Raw genomic sequence first — 15,789 nt, forward strand, 5'->3', positions numbered from 1 at the left:
TTGTTATTTCTTCTCAAGAGGAATTGATGAGGAAGAAGAAGGTTATTATTTTGAAGTTGATTTGAGGTACCTGAATGATCTTCATAATAAGCATAAAGACCTTCCTTTTGCATGTGAGAAAGAAACCCCAAAGAAAGAATGGTTAAGTGATTATCATAAAAGTTTTAATATTAAAGGCAAATCAACAGAAAAGTTATTAACAACATTCTATGATAAAGAGGGATATGTTTTGCATCAGAGAAGCTTGAAAAAGTTTTTGAGAGAAGGATTGAGAGTAGCTAAAATTCATAGAGTTTTAAAATTTAAACAATGTTCTTGGATGAAAAAGTATATTAAATTCAATACAGATATGAGAACAAATACAAAGGTAAAATTTGAAGGGGAATTCTATAAATTGATGAATAATGCTGTCTTTGGAAAGACAATGGAGAATGTTAGAAACAGGCAAAACATTAGATTTGCAACATCTTGGAAAGAAGCTTCGAGATTGTTAAATCAACCAAGTTTTAAGAGAGAAGAAGTTTTTTCAGAGAACTTTTCTGCTATTCATATGGAAAAGGAAAGTATTGTAATGGATAAACCAATTTATATTGGAACAGGAGTTCTTGATTTATCAAAGATATTGATGTATGATTATTATTTGTATAATGGCTTAAAGAAAGAGTATGGTGAAAATGTTTCATTGTTGTTATGGACACTGATAGTTTTATCCTAGATATAAAAACTGATGATGTTTATAAAGATATGAAGAAAAATATTGGAGTATATGATACAAGTAATTTTAGTAAGAAGAGTGAGTTATTTTCCAAAAAGAATGAAAAGGTTATTGGTAAGTTTAAGAATGAGTTGGGTGGAAAAGTAATGAGTGAGTTTATTGGATTGAGAGCAAAGGCATATGCTTATAAGTATGGTCATCAGATTGCTAAGAGGTTAAAGGGAATAAAGAAATATGTAATAAAGAAATCAATAACTTTTAGAAATCATTACAATTGTTTGATGAATAAGAAAGAAGAATATAGGAAAATGAATACAATAAGAAGTTATAAACATAAGATATATAGTGAAGAAGTAAATAAAAAGGCATTAGGAGCCTTTGATGATAAGAGATTTATTTTAGATAATGGAATAGATTGTGTTCCATATGGATATTGTATGATAGAGTGTATAAAATAGATTGTGTTTTAACGATGGGAAGATGGGTTAGGGATTTTTTAGGCCGACCGCCGCGTTTTTTCACAATATATAAATGGTCAAACCAAGTATTAATCAAACTAAAGAGTGGAGAAAATCTGTCTTGGTAAAAAATGGAAAACATAATGAATGTAAAAAATATCAAATAAGTCTTGTTGAAAAAATAACTAAAACAAATGTAAATAAAACAAATAAGCGAATCAATTCAAAAACTAGTAAGTTAGAGGATGTAAAGAAAAAAATAAATATACTTGAATGGACTGAAAACTTTGATGGTTATCAATTGAATGACGAAAAAACAATTTACTAAAATCTCAAAAGGATATGTGGCTGAGGAGGTGGTCAAACAAGAGCATTACGAGAAGTTTATCATTTCGTAATGGCACGAAAGGGGTATCTTAAAAAATATAAAGATTCAAATGTTTTGTTTTTAAATATTTTAGATGGGGATTATTGTGCAAAGAAAATTACATTATTGAAGGAATTTGAGAATGAACAAATCTTTATAGGTTCAATGAGTGAGCGAAACAATATGCATTGGTTATTTGAAAAAGAGTTTCCCTTGGCTTACATGTTTCAGATATTTCTTTTGAATCACATTACTACTTTACAACTTGAACAAATCTTTATCTGATTGCATTGGTTATTTGAAAAAAAGTGTCCCGAGGTTAAAAGGGGAGACAAATAAATATACCTTGGGATAAAAAGGGGGTTTACTTTTGAGGGGAAAAAAAATGAATCGCTGAAAATCCCCCATTCATTTACATGGGGAAAAGTGAGCCAGAATCAGTATATTCACAATAAATATATATATATATATATATATATATATATATATATATATATATATATATATATATATATATATCCTGGTGTTGGCACAGTGGTTAGGGCAGTGGCTTGGGATCCAAAAGGTCCTGAGTTCAAGCCCCGTTGGGCCACTGAATTAATACACCAGGAGGTTGACTCAGCCTGTCATCCTTCCGAGGTCGGCGAAGTGAGTACCAGTGTACTGGGCTGGTGTATGTCCCGGTTTGAATAGGTATACCAGATCCCTGTGTCGTAAGAGGCGACCAGGGTTGCGTCAGGAAGGGCATCCGGCGTAAAACCTGTGTCGAATCATTATGCGGATCATAACGGATGATCTGCTGTGTCGACCCCTAATGGGAGCAGCCGAAAGAAGAAGATCAACATATATATATATATATATATTTATATATATGTATATATATATATATATATATATATATATATATATATATATATATATATATATATATATATATATATATATACGTATATATACACACATACACACACACACACACACACCCCACAACTGCACAGACAAAACCACCGATTCACATGATGAAGAACAATGGAGCAAGGGAGGTCGTTGATGGCACAAAGCGATTGGTAGATGTAGGTTGCTGGCGCACAAGAAAAGTGCTGCTTGGGACATGCAGTATAGCAGTAGTGATGTGGTGGAAGACAGGAGAAGATATGGTGGAAGACCAGGAGAAAAGGATGCTGTGGAAGAGCAGGAGTTGAAGATGGTGGCCAAGCAGAGCTCAGGTGAGATATGCTTTTTGCTTGAAGTTCTGGCTCCAACTCTCTGTGAAAAGCACAATCACTTCCCACCTTAACTCTGGCACCACCTTCACAAGTGGTGGGTCCTGTGATTGGCCACCCGCTCCTTGTGGGAGGTCCATCCTCCAGGCTGTCCCTCCGATGGGGCAGCCCCTAATAAAAATAAGTCCGCAGCCTTTTCCAGGCCCTACAGCGCATCTCGCTGTCATGGCTTTCATACATCAGCCAGACAGATTGCAATCGGTCGTTGGAAAGCATGTAGCACTTCCACATGCCGTGAAACATCAGATTCCTCACCTGGCTTCGCCTTCCAGAAGGTCAGACATTTTAAAACCTTACTCTATTTACCTTTATGTTCACACTCACTCCCTCCTCAGCACACATTCAACAAAATGACTTACTCTCACATTTCCCCTGTTCACAAGAGTAAGTCTCTGCTACACAAATCACACGGTCCATATACTATATGGTCTAACCTCATTCTGACTGTGTCCATTTGCCTGCCACCCCCCTTTCCACATAACAATGTGTTTCAAATTATATGGATAGCCACGCATTCTCCAAAGAATAAAATATTAATTTTAATATTAAGGAGTTTGTTTTCATTATGTCATTTTCACAGGAGGGTAACAGAATAGTTATTCCATGTCATATTATGCTGTACTTACAAAAGTAAAAGCAGGCAACTGTCTGCATATTGGAACAAGAAAAGCACTCAGAGCACATAGTTTAGCCTCACACGTTCATTCTGAACAAAAATACTATCGTTAACTGAATACACGACTATTCTGGCCCACTGCTATTATGGCCCATATACCCGTATCATATGTCACATAGTTTCTTGGCATGGGTTATGAATGTCGCAAATTTAATTTTTCACTCACATCTGGTCATACATATCAGATATATGAAGTTTCACATTTTTGGATAAGGATTTCAATTCAACCAATTATGGCTGGAATACCACTTCTCTGACAACATAATCATTATCACCCGAAACACTCCATGGGGAGTTGATGACATTTGCCAAGTTTCAATTTTTTTCATTGAGCGGTTTCAGAGAAAATGATGTCCAATTTTTTTCCTTTAATCCAAAATGGTTGCCATAAAATGTGACCTATGACATCAGAGTTAGAAACAAAATATTCTCCATGGGGAGTCCCTCCTTTGTTTAAAGTTTTGCATTGATCGGACAATCGGTTCCAAAGAAATCATTTTTAAAGCGAAAATATATCGACGCGGACACACACACACACACACACACACACACACACACACACACACACACACACACACACACACACACACACACACACACACACACACACACACACACACACACACACACACACACACACACACACACACACACGCATACCCTTGGGGGCGATACGAAAAAACAAAGCAACTATAAACCGAGAAAGAAAGCACAATGCCAGCGCAAGTGACAAGCTGCAGCGCCACACATTATCTTTGTTAAGTATAGGTTTTCAAGGCAAACTCTCAACACTCTAAACCATCTGACAATAAAAGCACAATTTATTTGCAAATGCAAAAATTTCAACAGCAAACAGTCTCATCCTCAAAGAGTTGTTTTTAACCATTACCTCAACATCCAGCATGGCTGTGCAGACAAGCCATCCACCTAAGTGATGGTCAGCAGGATCAGCATGACGAGGGATACCTTTTTCTGAATCAACGCTACATCCTTATCAGTTTTGTCATCCCATAGAGACAGGCAGCACTGCAGGACAAAGAATAGATTGCCTCGCCCACCCACTTACGTCACAACAGAGAGAAATTAAAAACGGACTGAGGCCTTTCAACGCTGGCGCCAGTTCAAGCTGACATCCGGAGGGAAGCATTGAGAATGGATGTGCATCCAGGCTTATGTGCACACCGATGCGAGGATTATGGATAAAAAGCTGGCCCAAGAGACTCACTTCAGATTGTGAGTCCAAGGACAAAAAGAAGCTTCAGGGATTAAGTGTCACGGCTGTTGTTCCTTGCATGGCCCGGCTAACTGCATGCTCAAGCAGAAAGCATGAGAGCAAAGAGATTTTGGAGGGCTTGATTGTATGCCCCATGTATTGCACGTCACCATCTGTGATTACTTTAAGTGCTAAAACTTGAGTGCGGTACCCAGAAACAACCTGTGCATACATAATACATCATATTTACTCTGTCATGAAGTTTGGGAATGTATTTAATATGTCAGTACAGCAATGAAGCATGGCAACAACAGCAACAACAAAAAAATGCCCTTGATATATTACACATGCACATGTTCGAGGGAGAGATTAATAATTATAAGGTTAGTTGAAGAAGAGAAAGAAAAAGGATGGCAGAAAGAAATAATGGTGAAGCAGGCATGGGGGGGGGGGGAGTGGGAAAAGAAAGGAAATGAGGTTGGAAGGAATTGGGTGTAAAGGGATGAGAGGAAAGGTGCAAGTGTGGGGGGTGTGGGAAGGGGCAAGTGGGTCAGAAATTCCACCATTATTAAACTACTGTACATTTTTAAGGGCTACATTTACAGAATAAGTGATTCGTTGAAATGTTGACTTGATTCATCATTTACAGCATACCGTAAGCGATTCATTGAAATGTTGAATGTTTGCAGCAACAATGCTTTCATTTTTGAAAGGAGAATTCAAAGAAGTTTAAAAATCCACTGAATTTTATCTAGTAGAAATCTCTTCCAAATTCTTTAAATAAGCTATTATCTCATGATAAATAAGTTGTTATTCAGTGAAATGAGACATTTCTGCATTATATCTATTCTTCCTTTTCATTGAACAACATCGTCACTTTAACGTAAACAACAGAGCATAATGGCATATTAGAAATGGGAATCACCACATCCATCATTGCACTGGCATTTCAACTGGACACCTCTTTCTCTGTTGCTTGATCGTTGTAGCATGAAATTTCACTGAAACTGTCATCCTGCTATGGTTGTGTAACATATATAATGCTGTCTTTTGAAGCTTTAGTTAATTTGGTGGACCAATCAACACAATTGTGGAAAGATATAAAATCAAATCCTATCCGAAATCAACATCAATTATATCTATCTAATTCAATGGAAAATCCTCTCTATCTCTTTGCTGATGAGTCCACCCTCTGCCATGACATTCCTCCTCCTTCTGATGGACAGGTAGCAGCCTCTTCCCTCTCTTAAGATCTTGATTAAAATCACAAATTGGTCAAACACTTCGAATAGGTCTTTTAAACCTGACAAATCGATCTCCATCCCTCTGATGTCTCTGTCTCTCCCTCTCTCGCCATATATGTATATATATATATATATATATATATATATATATATATATATATATATATATATATATATATATATATATCCATCAGAGAGTAAACTAATACTCTATGTAGGGATGGCCTGGAAAAAATGGCCGCCCCATCTGCTGCCGACAAAACTAAAGTTGGATTATCTTCTCGAAAAGTTACTTAGGCTGCAAATGAGAACCTACTTGGTTTGTTCAGCTGATTGTCGAGGCAGGGATCACTTTTCAGTTTTCCAGACCATGGAAAAGGCAAAAAAACAAGTCACGGTACATTCACAGTGCACCATCCTCATGCCAAATAAATAAATAAATCCTCCAGCGAGTGACATTGCCGGAGCACCAGCCGCCATGCAGCACATGGAGACAGAATTGGGAGGGAGCGGTGTGCAATAATTGATTGGTTCAGTGATTAATTGCGTAATGAAAATAAATATTAATCGTAAAATAATTGATTTTTCAATCAATTGCCAAATAGCACAACAAAACCACCACTGTTTCATCCGAATCTGTAACTCTTTGAAAATTAAGTAATTGATCGAAAAATGAATAACTAATCGATTAATTGATTCCTCATTAAATCAAAAACACCCTTTAAAGCCAAATTACTTGTTCACTGTCATGGCCAAATATGTTTCCAAGCTCAAAGGTGGCCCAATATATTGCCCAGATGAGAAAGAAAATGTTGTGTTGTTGTTCGTCTTTTGGCTGCTCCCGTTCGGGGTCGCACAGCGGATCATCCGTTATGATCCGCATACTGATTTGGCACAGGTTTTACGCCAGATGCCCTTCCTGACGCAACCCTGGTCGCCTCTTTCGACACAGGGATATATATATATATATATATATATATATATATATATATATATATATATATATATATATATATATATATATATATATATATATTGTTGTGGTTACCAGATTCGCAAACCACCATTCAGGTCCCTTAGGTGAGGTATCTCGGTAAGTGCATGTGTAGTTAGGCCCAAACCCGTTGTCTAGTGGGAATACATGTCATTTATACGTGCTGCGACTCTTCAGGATAGCCGTTTTTCTTTTACTATCTTTATTTTGGACCAATCGCCACCATCACAACCACAACAACAACCACCAACCACAACGCCGCTTCACCACAACCGCCATGACCTTTACCGTCACAACTCGCCACCATCGCATCACCGTCATCTCGCGCCACTCATGGGCACCGATGCTGGACTCGTGTAGGGCGCACGTTGAACAGCGTGTACAAAATCACGGATTTTGTGCTTCAAAAACGGATCAAAAACGACACACGCCCACTTTTTGCCGTCCAATCGGTGAGCGAGGGGCGATTTGGCCCCGCCTCCAGAACGATCGATATATGCAAATTTGTGGATCAAAAAGCCTTCACGCCCACTTTTTCTCGGGCCAATGGGGAGCGAGGTGAAAGGTCAAAGGGAGGGGGTCAAAGGCGAAGTTACGGGGGGATAAAAGGACGGTGTTCGTCAGTCAGAAGAGAGTCGCAAACGAGAACGAGAAGGAGTCGAGAACGAGAACGAGAAGGAGTCGGAACGGAGGGGACGAGTGTGGAAGACTGGAGCCCGAAGCCTGCAGTGGCTGGAGAAGCTGAAGAGAGTCGGACGAGGGAGGGGGTGCTTGCGTCGGTGCCAGGAGCTGCACGCCCGAGGGAGGCCGGCAGCGCGACCTGGCCGAGGTGGAGACGCACACCAGGGATAATAAAGATCCTCTATACCCCGAGCATCAGCAACCCCCTCCTGTTTCCCCCGCGCTGAGATAGTGCGACCAAGGGGGCCCCGTTCCCACCCCCTGCCAGGCACTGTCCACGAGGCCCGCGGGTTGCGGGGCCATCGCCGCTCCGCGTCTCATCACCAGACGGGTAGGCCCGACCCGGTCTCGGCCTCAGGCCTGCCTCATTCTTGGGGATGTTCTTTTCCTTGGTTTTGGGTATGTGTTGTCGGCGCCGTCTGTGAAGTAGAATTGTATAAGTGTTGCCGTGTGCTCGGTAGTCGGTATTAGCTCTGCATTGTTTTCGCTTTTATATTTGCTTTTTGTGTAAATGGAAGTGTTTTCTTTTTTTTGTGTGCATTTGGTGGAATTGTATTTGTGTGCTTCCCGTGTGCCGAGAATAAATGTGCTTTATTATTGAACTGTTCTCCCGCTTCGCTTCGTCTTTTTCTCCCATTGAACCCTCATCTTGCTTCACGTAAAGGGTTGGTAGTGGGCTGAGTACGCCCGATAATTAATCGAACCGTCGAGGTCGACGATAACACCGCTCGGTTATTCTGATAGTACGGAACGGGTCGCTTAAGTGGCCCGTGTCCGAAGTCGACCTGCGGCGAGGTGCGATCGCCCGGTCTACCCTCCGCGTGGGTACTTAGGTAGGTCGAATTTGGCGAGCAACCCTATCCCACGCGGGGGCTGATTGGCTCGATCGCGGTGAGACCGAAAGGTCCACCCGTGACTGGTTCCCGGCGTTAGTCCGAGAGGGTCACGACTGGATTGTCCGTCCGGTGGGCGACGTGCCACGATTCGAGTTACGTGGCCGTCAGCACGCCGGCGGGCGCGAAATCCGCAACACTGGTGTCAGGTCGTGCGATACAAATTCATCGCCCTCCTCGCGGCACTGGTATCGGAGAACAGGAAAACGGGCTCTCCTGTCTCCGGATAAATTTACGGGAATCGGTCCAGGGGTGAGAGAAGCGACCCCCGATTCCCTCCAAATTACGAGCGAGCAAATTAACCCTTCACGAGAAGCAAGATGGCGTCTCAAGGCGAGCGGGAGCCGGGGGTATTAGAAATGTATATGTGTAATAATGTAGAGTCCATGGTCCAGGATGGAATCCCCGAGCAGGAAATGTTGATTGTGCAGGAACACGGACTCGCCCAACTGAACCCAGGGCCCGAGGTGGGTGCGGCAGCGGCCGCGGTGTATGACACCTCCCCCCCCCCTCTCCACCAAGACCCTTCCCCAACCCTTGCCGAAACGGCTCAGCTGAGTGCATCCAACATGGCCCAGCTATGCGCCATGCTGGCGGCAATGAACGAAAAAATGGATGCAAACACAAATGAAATGAAAAACGAAATGAAAGACATGAACAAGCAAATGAATGAAGTGAAAACGACGATGGATGCGAATACACAACAAATAAACGAAAAGATGGATACAAAAATGAACGGAATGGAAACAAACATGAAGGAGGAAATGAAAAAGCTGCGGGGTGAGACGCAGAACATGGGCCGATGCCTGCAGGCGGGCATGAAGGCCGTGACCAGGGAGCTGGGAATGGCGACTCCACGAGTGGGAGCAAACGAGCTGGAAGGGGGTGCAACGGCTGACAGGCCCGCGGTGGAGGCGGGTAAAAAAATAATTCGGGGGGCGTGTTGGGCGAGGGTCGTGACAGAGGAATCGACGGTGACCAAAAGGGAAAAATTAAATGGGGAGACCAAAACGTGTGAGACGAGACACGAGGTGACGACAACGGAAATAATAGTGGAGACAAGGGAGGTAAAGGGTGAAGAGGTGACCGAGTTGGCAGAGACACGGGAGACAAAAAAAATAGAGAGACTGCATGATAATGACGGGGTAAGTGACGCGCACACACACACGGAGGTAGTGGAGGATAATGGGGGTGAGCTCGCGGAGCGTGCAGGGACCCAGTGCGAGCACCTGGATGGCCTCCTCCAGGAACGAGGGGAGGGAGTATGCCCCCTTGAGGCGGATCACGACCAGGTGAGTTCGGTCGTGCTTTGCGAGGTTAAGGGGACGAGTGCTGTGGACGGGTGCACGGAGAGCTTGGGGGGTGTAGAGGCCCCGGAGACCCTTGTGGGAACACGAATCCCCAGTGTGGTTGTCCCTGTGTGTGTGGTGCAAGGCGTGAGTGCGTCCCCGTGTGTGGAAGCGACCCCGTGTGTGAGTGGTGTGGTGGCGATGGTGCCAGAGTGCGTGCTTCCCAGCACGCCGGGTGTGGATGGGGCACCGTGTGTGAGTGAGGCCGTGTGTGTGAGTGAAACGGCCAGTATGAGTGAGGCACCACGTGTGAGTGGTGTGGTGGCGATGGTGCCAGAGTGCGTGCTTCCCAGCACGCCGTGTGTGGATGAGGCACCGTGTGTGAGTGAGGCACGGAGTATGGATGAGACACCGCGGTTGAGTGCCCCCGCGTGTGTGGGTGAGGAACCGTGTGTGAGTGTCGCCGTGTGTGTGAATGAGGCACCGCGGGTGAGTGCCCTCGCGTGTGTGAGTGAGGCACGGTGTACGAGTGAGGCACGAGTGAGTGGAAGGCCGCGAGTGCGTGGAGCCACGTGTGCGAGTGAGGCACGCGTGAGTGAACGGCCGTGTGCAAGGTCGCTGTGTGCAAGGGAGACCGTGTGTGTGAGAGAGCGGTATGTAAGGGAGATGTCGGTTGGCATGCGGGAGCACGCAGCCGCGTCTCCCGGTGTGAATGTGATGGAGTGGACTGTGTGCGTCGTAACACGCAGGTATGCGTGTGTGGAATGGAGGCGACGACGGCGACATGGGAGAAACGAAAGCCGAGTAGCGGCTGTAGCTCTTTCGTGGACCGTGCCGGGTTCACCCAGCAGTGAGCACGAGGTTCGTGCTGTGCAACGCACGAGACCACCACGTGCTCGCTTGCGAGAGTGAAGTCCCGGTCCGGAAACGCACGCGGTGGATTTGCCGATCCGGCGGACGGACAAAGTTTAGGCAGGTAAATGGATTTGGACCGGACGGGTTCTCCACGCGATCGTGTGTGTTAAGCTCCAACGGGCAAAGCACATGTGTTCGCGTGGGGAACCCCTCGAAACGTGGGGCTTGTGTTTTTTTTTTATGCGCACGGTGACGTCATGGCTGCACGTGTGGTTGGAATCCGGCAGGAGGGGTATCTCTGCCGGATGGTAGCGTCCAAGGAGGAACGAGGAACACGTGCAGCTGCATGACGTCACGGGCAGGTGCAAAGTGCGCGAGCTCTGAGTTGCCGCGCTGGCGCTGCGCATGTAAAGAAAAAAAAAAAAAGAACAAGCCTCACTTTCGGGTGCAAAGGATTCCGGGGCAAGGGGTGAAAGACCCCCTTGACCTGGGCACAGGATGGAAACTAGTTAGGGGGAAGGGTTAGCTTAGCTAGACCGACTTCATGGGGCAGGGGTAAGTCCTCATGGAGTCCGTGGAATAGATTAGTTAGAGGGATTTAGTGAGCTTTAGGTTGGGAAATAAAATGACTTATTTGAGGACATGGACAGACTTGTGGATGTGTAGAGGGGACGTAGCTTAGCTACGTAGTGTTAAAAGGAACGTGCTGTAGTTTAAGGGACGACGTGGGAGCACGAGTTAGTTAGGGGAGGTAGTTAGAAGGATGGCAGAGTTCAGCGGTGTGTGTGTTGAAGAGTTGTGAGTTGAGAGGTGAGTACATGTTGAGTGAGTGAGGCCAGCGGGTCTGTGTGTGTGGAGCGAATGGGGAATGCATGGTGCGATGAGTGATTGGGGGGAGGAGTGACTCCCGCCCAAGGGACCCCGGGGTCAGTGTAGAGTGAGTTAGCTGGGTTAGTCAAATTGAAAAATGGAGGTCGTTTTGTTGTTGGTGGGAAAGTAGGCTCGAGACCCATTTGGAGGGGTGCAGGAGCCCTGTTGACGGGCTTGGGAGCGTGGCTGCGAAAGGTGAGTATCGCTGAGTGGGTACCCCGGGCACCAGGCTAGTCGGCCGTGGTAGGCCATGGGCCCATGGGGGGCCGGGATAGAGTAGTGGGCACGGGTGCGCCTGCTTGGTGCGGGGGCCCGGGGCGCCATTAGCCGCATGGGCAGTGTTGTGGGCACGGGTGACCCTCGGAAAGGGGCCCGGGAGGCCGGCCTGCCACGTGTGCGTTTCAGGGGAGGTGCCATGGGGGGCACTCCCCGGTGTTAGGGAGCTGGTAGGCTCGGAGGCAGTGTAGTGCCCGGGGGTGCCATAGCGGGAGATTCGGCAGAGGGTCGTGCCTGCCAAAGGGAGCCACGTGTCCCAGCCAGGAGACCGTGTGAGGGCACGGAGAGAAAATTGGGGGGCGAGGCCCGAAATTGTGAGGACACCAACACAGGCGATGGGAATCTGGGTTTATAGAACCAATAGTTTAAGCGAGAGGCGCTTGTTGAAAGCCCCGGGGTAGTTTAGCAGTTAAATGGTTAGGATAGATTAGGAGATGTACCCCTCCGCACCATCCATCCCCTCGCTGTCGTTGTGGGCCGCTGGACCCACTTGGTGTTAAGATCGCCGAACTCTGGGGAGGCCATTCTGAGGCTTCGTTGGGCCTCGACACAGGACGCTGGCTCTCCCTTATTCCCCTCCGGGAAGGGAACGTAGGGGTTGGGAGTAGGCTAGGTGACAGGATAGGTTAGCCGAACAAGGACGATAAAGGGGGTTAGGGGACGATTTATAGTGGGGAAGTAAAAATAAAAACAACAAAAAAATAAGTTGGGGCTAAATTGGGGTTGGACAAATTAAGGGAGTGGGTATGTACAGTGACAGGCAAAGGCGATAGGTGGGAGGGAGACAGGTAGGTAGGTCCGAGCCCGCCTTCCAAGTGGCCAGCACCACCGCACTCCCTCCACCAACCTTCACTGAACGGCAAAGGCTGGCCAACTTCATCGGCTGGCCGTGTTTTGGCTTCAAGGCGGAGGCCGGCCAACTTCATCGGCAGCTGTGTGCTGCAAGGCCTGTGCCGGCCAGTTCATCTGCTGGCTGTTTTTCTTCGAGGCCTGTGCCGGCCAGTTCGTCTGCCGGCTGTGTTTGCCTGCAGCGGTCTTCTTCTGCGGGCTGTGTTTGCCTGCTGCCTTTGCCATGCCATGCCCACTGCCCACGTTCACCAGCCCCGTTCAATTTTTGCTTTGCCCCCCCCCTGTTCATTTCCATGTGCGCCAGGATCCGCAAGGCAACAGTTTGCAAGCTGCGAGAACTGCCCTGTTGGCAGCTACAACACGGGCCTGCAGTGGCGGCCCGTGCACCGTGTTTGCGTCCATCCATTCATGCATCCATTCGTTGTGCTCATTGCGTGTGCCACTTGAGCTGGCACGGAGACTGCGTTTGTGCAGCCCATGCACCGTTGTGGTTCACTGTGTTCAGTTCGAAAGGGAAGGCCTTGGACTGCGTGTGAGCAGCCAGCCACGTTCCCTGTCACCTGCATTGTTTGAGTCAGAGACTGCATGCGGGCAGCCTGGCTCCCTGCTAACTGCTTTCTTTTTGCAGAGTTCATTGATCCTGGGCCATGGTTTAGTGTAAGATTTGTAAGTTAAGGTTAAGATGTACTGTAAATATGAGTGCGCCCCCGGCATGTATGTCTTAGCGTCGGCAATTTTATTTCAGTCGTCCGTGTGAGTGAGTTTGTTTAGGTAGTTACGCAGCCCTCAGGTTATTTATTTTGGGCACACGAATACCATGAATGTCGCACTCAGGGATCCGTAGGTAAAATGTACTAGGGGAAAACTACACATGATGGCACACGAAAATTTGACGACTCGGGACGAGTCTGTAAAAAGGGAAGGGGGTAGTGTTGTGGTTACCAGATTCGCAAACCACCATTCAGGTCCCTTAGGTGAGGTATCTCGGTAAGTGCATGTGTAGTTAGGCCCAAACCCGTTGTCTAGTGGGAATACATGTCATTTATACGTGCTGCGACTCTTCAGGATAGCCGTTTTTCTTTTACTATCTTTATTTTGGACCAATCGCCACCATCACAACCACAACAACAACCACCAACCACAACGCCGCTTCACCACAACCGCCATGACCTTTACCGTCACAACTCGCCACCATCGCATCACCGTCATCTCGCGCCACTCATGGGCACCGATGCTGGACTCGTGTAGGGCGCACGTTGAACAGCGTGTACAAAATCACGGATTTTGTGCTTCAAAAACGGATCAAAAACGACACACGCCCACTTTTTGCCGTCCAATCGGTGAGCGAGGGGCGATTTGGCCCCGCCTCCAGAACGATCGATATATGCAAATTTGTGGATCAAAAAGCCTTCACGCCCACTTTTTCTCGGGCCAATGGGGAGCGAGGTGAAAGGTCAAAGGGAGGGGGTCAAAGGCGAAGTTACGGGGGGATAAAAGGACGGTGTTCGTCAGTCAGAAGAGAGTCGCAAACGAGAACGAGAAGGAGTCGAGAACGAGAAGGAGTCGGAACGGAGGGGACGAGTGTGGAAGACTGGAGCCCGAAGCCTGCAGTGGCTGGAGAAGCTGAAGAGAGTCGGACGAGGGAGGGGGTGCTTGCGTCGGTGCCAGGAGCTGCACGCCCGAGGGAGGCCGGCAGCGCGACCTGGCCGAGGTGGAGACGCACACCAGGGATAATAAAGATCCTCTATACCCCGAGCATCAGCAACCCCCTCCTGTTTCCCCCCGCGCTGAGATAGTGCGACCAAGGGGGCCCCGTTCCCACCCCCTGCCAGGCACTGTCCACGAGGCCCGCGGGTTGCGGGGCCATCGCCGCTCCGCGTCTCATCACCAGACGGGTAGGCCCGACCCGGTCTCGGCCTCAGGCCTGCCTCATTCTTGGGGATGTTCTTTTCCTTGGTTTTGGGTATGTGTTGTCGGCGCCGTCTGTGAAGTAGAATTGTATAAGTGTTGCCGTGTGCTCGGTAGTCGGTATTAGCTCTGCATTGTTTTCGCTTTTATATTTGCTTTTTGTGTAAATGGAAGTGTGTTTTCTTTTTTTTGTGTGCATTTGGTGGAATTGTATTTGTGTGCTTCCCGTGTGCCGAGAATAAATGTGCTTTATTATTGAACTGTTCTCCCGCTTCGCTTCGTCTTTTTCTCCCATTGAACCCTCATCTTGCTTCACGTAAAGGGTTGGTAGTGGGCTGAGTACGCCCGATAATTAATCGAACCGTCGAGGTCGACGATAACACCGCTCGGTTATTCTGATAGTACGGAACGGGTCGCTTAAGTGGCCCGTGTCCGAAGTCGACCTGCGGCGAGGTGCGATCGCCCGGTCTACCCTCCGCGTGGGTACTTAGGTAGGTCGAATTTGGCGAGCAACCCTATCCCACGCGGGGGCTGATTGGCTCGATCGCGGTGAGACCGAAAGGTCCACCCGTGATTGGTTCCCGGCGTTAGTCCGAGAGGGTCACGACTGGATTGTCCGTCCGGTGGGCGACGTGCCGCGATTCGAGTTACGTGGCCGTCAGCACGCCGGCGGGCGCGAATACTGCAACAATATATATATATATATATATATATATATATATATATATATATATATATATATATATATATATATATATATATATATTTTCTGTGGATATATTTTTTATATATATATATATATATATATATATATATATATATATATATATATATATATATATATATATATATATATATATATATCTATATATGTGGATATTTTTTATATATATATGTGGATATATTTTTATATATATATATATATATATATATATATATATATATATATATATATATATATATCTATATATGTGGATATATATATATATATATATATATATATATATATATATATATGTGGATATTTTATGTATATATATATATATATATATATATATACATACATACATATATATATATATATATATATATATATATATATATATATATATATATACATATACACACACACATGTATTTATATATACTGTATGTATATATATATATATATATATATATATATATATATATATATATATATATATATATATATATATA

General features: G+C 45.8%; 1 protein-coding gene across 2 annotated transcripts in view; it reads right to left on the reverse strand.

Moving 5' to 3' along the window:
• LOC147026490 (E3 ubiquitin-protein ligase MARCHF8-like) overlaps nt 1-15,789 on the reverse strand; it is a 448,650-nt gene that overhangs the window by 126,501 nt on the left and 306,360 nt on the right. The window lies entirely within an intron of this gene.

This window comes from Eptatretus burgeri, chromosome 5 (genome assembly GCF_056783735.1).
Source record: "Eptatretus burgeri isolate ZD-2024b chromosome 5, Ebu_testis_v1, whole genome shotgun sequence".
NCBI lineage: Eukaryota > Metazoa > Chordata > Myxini > Myxiniformes > Myxinidae > Eptatretus > Eptatretus burgeri.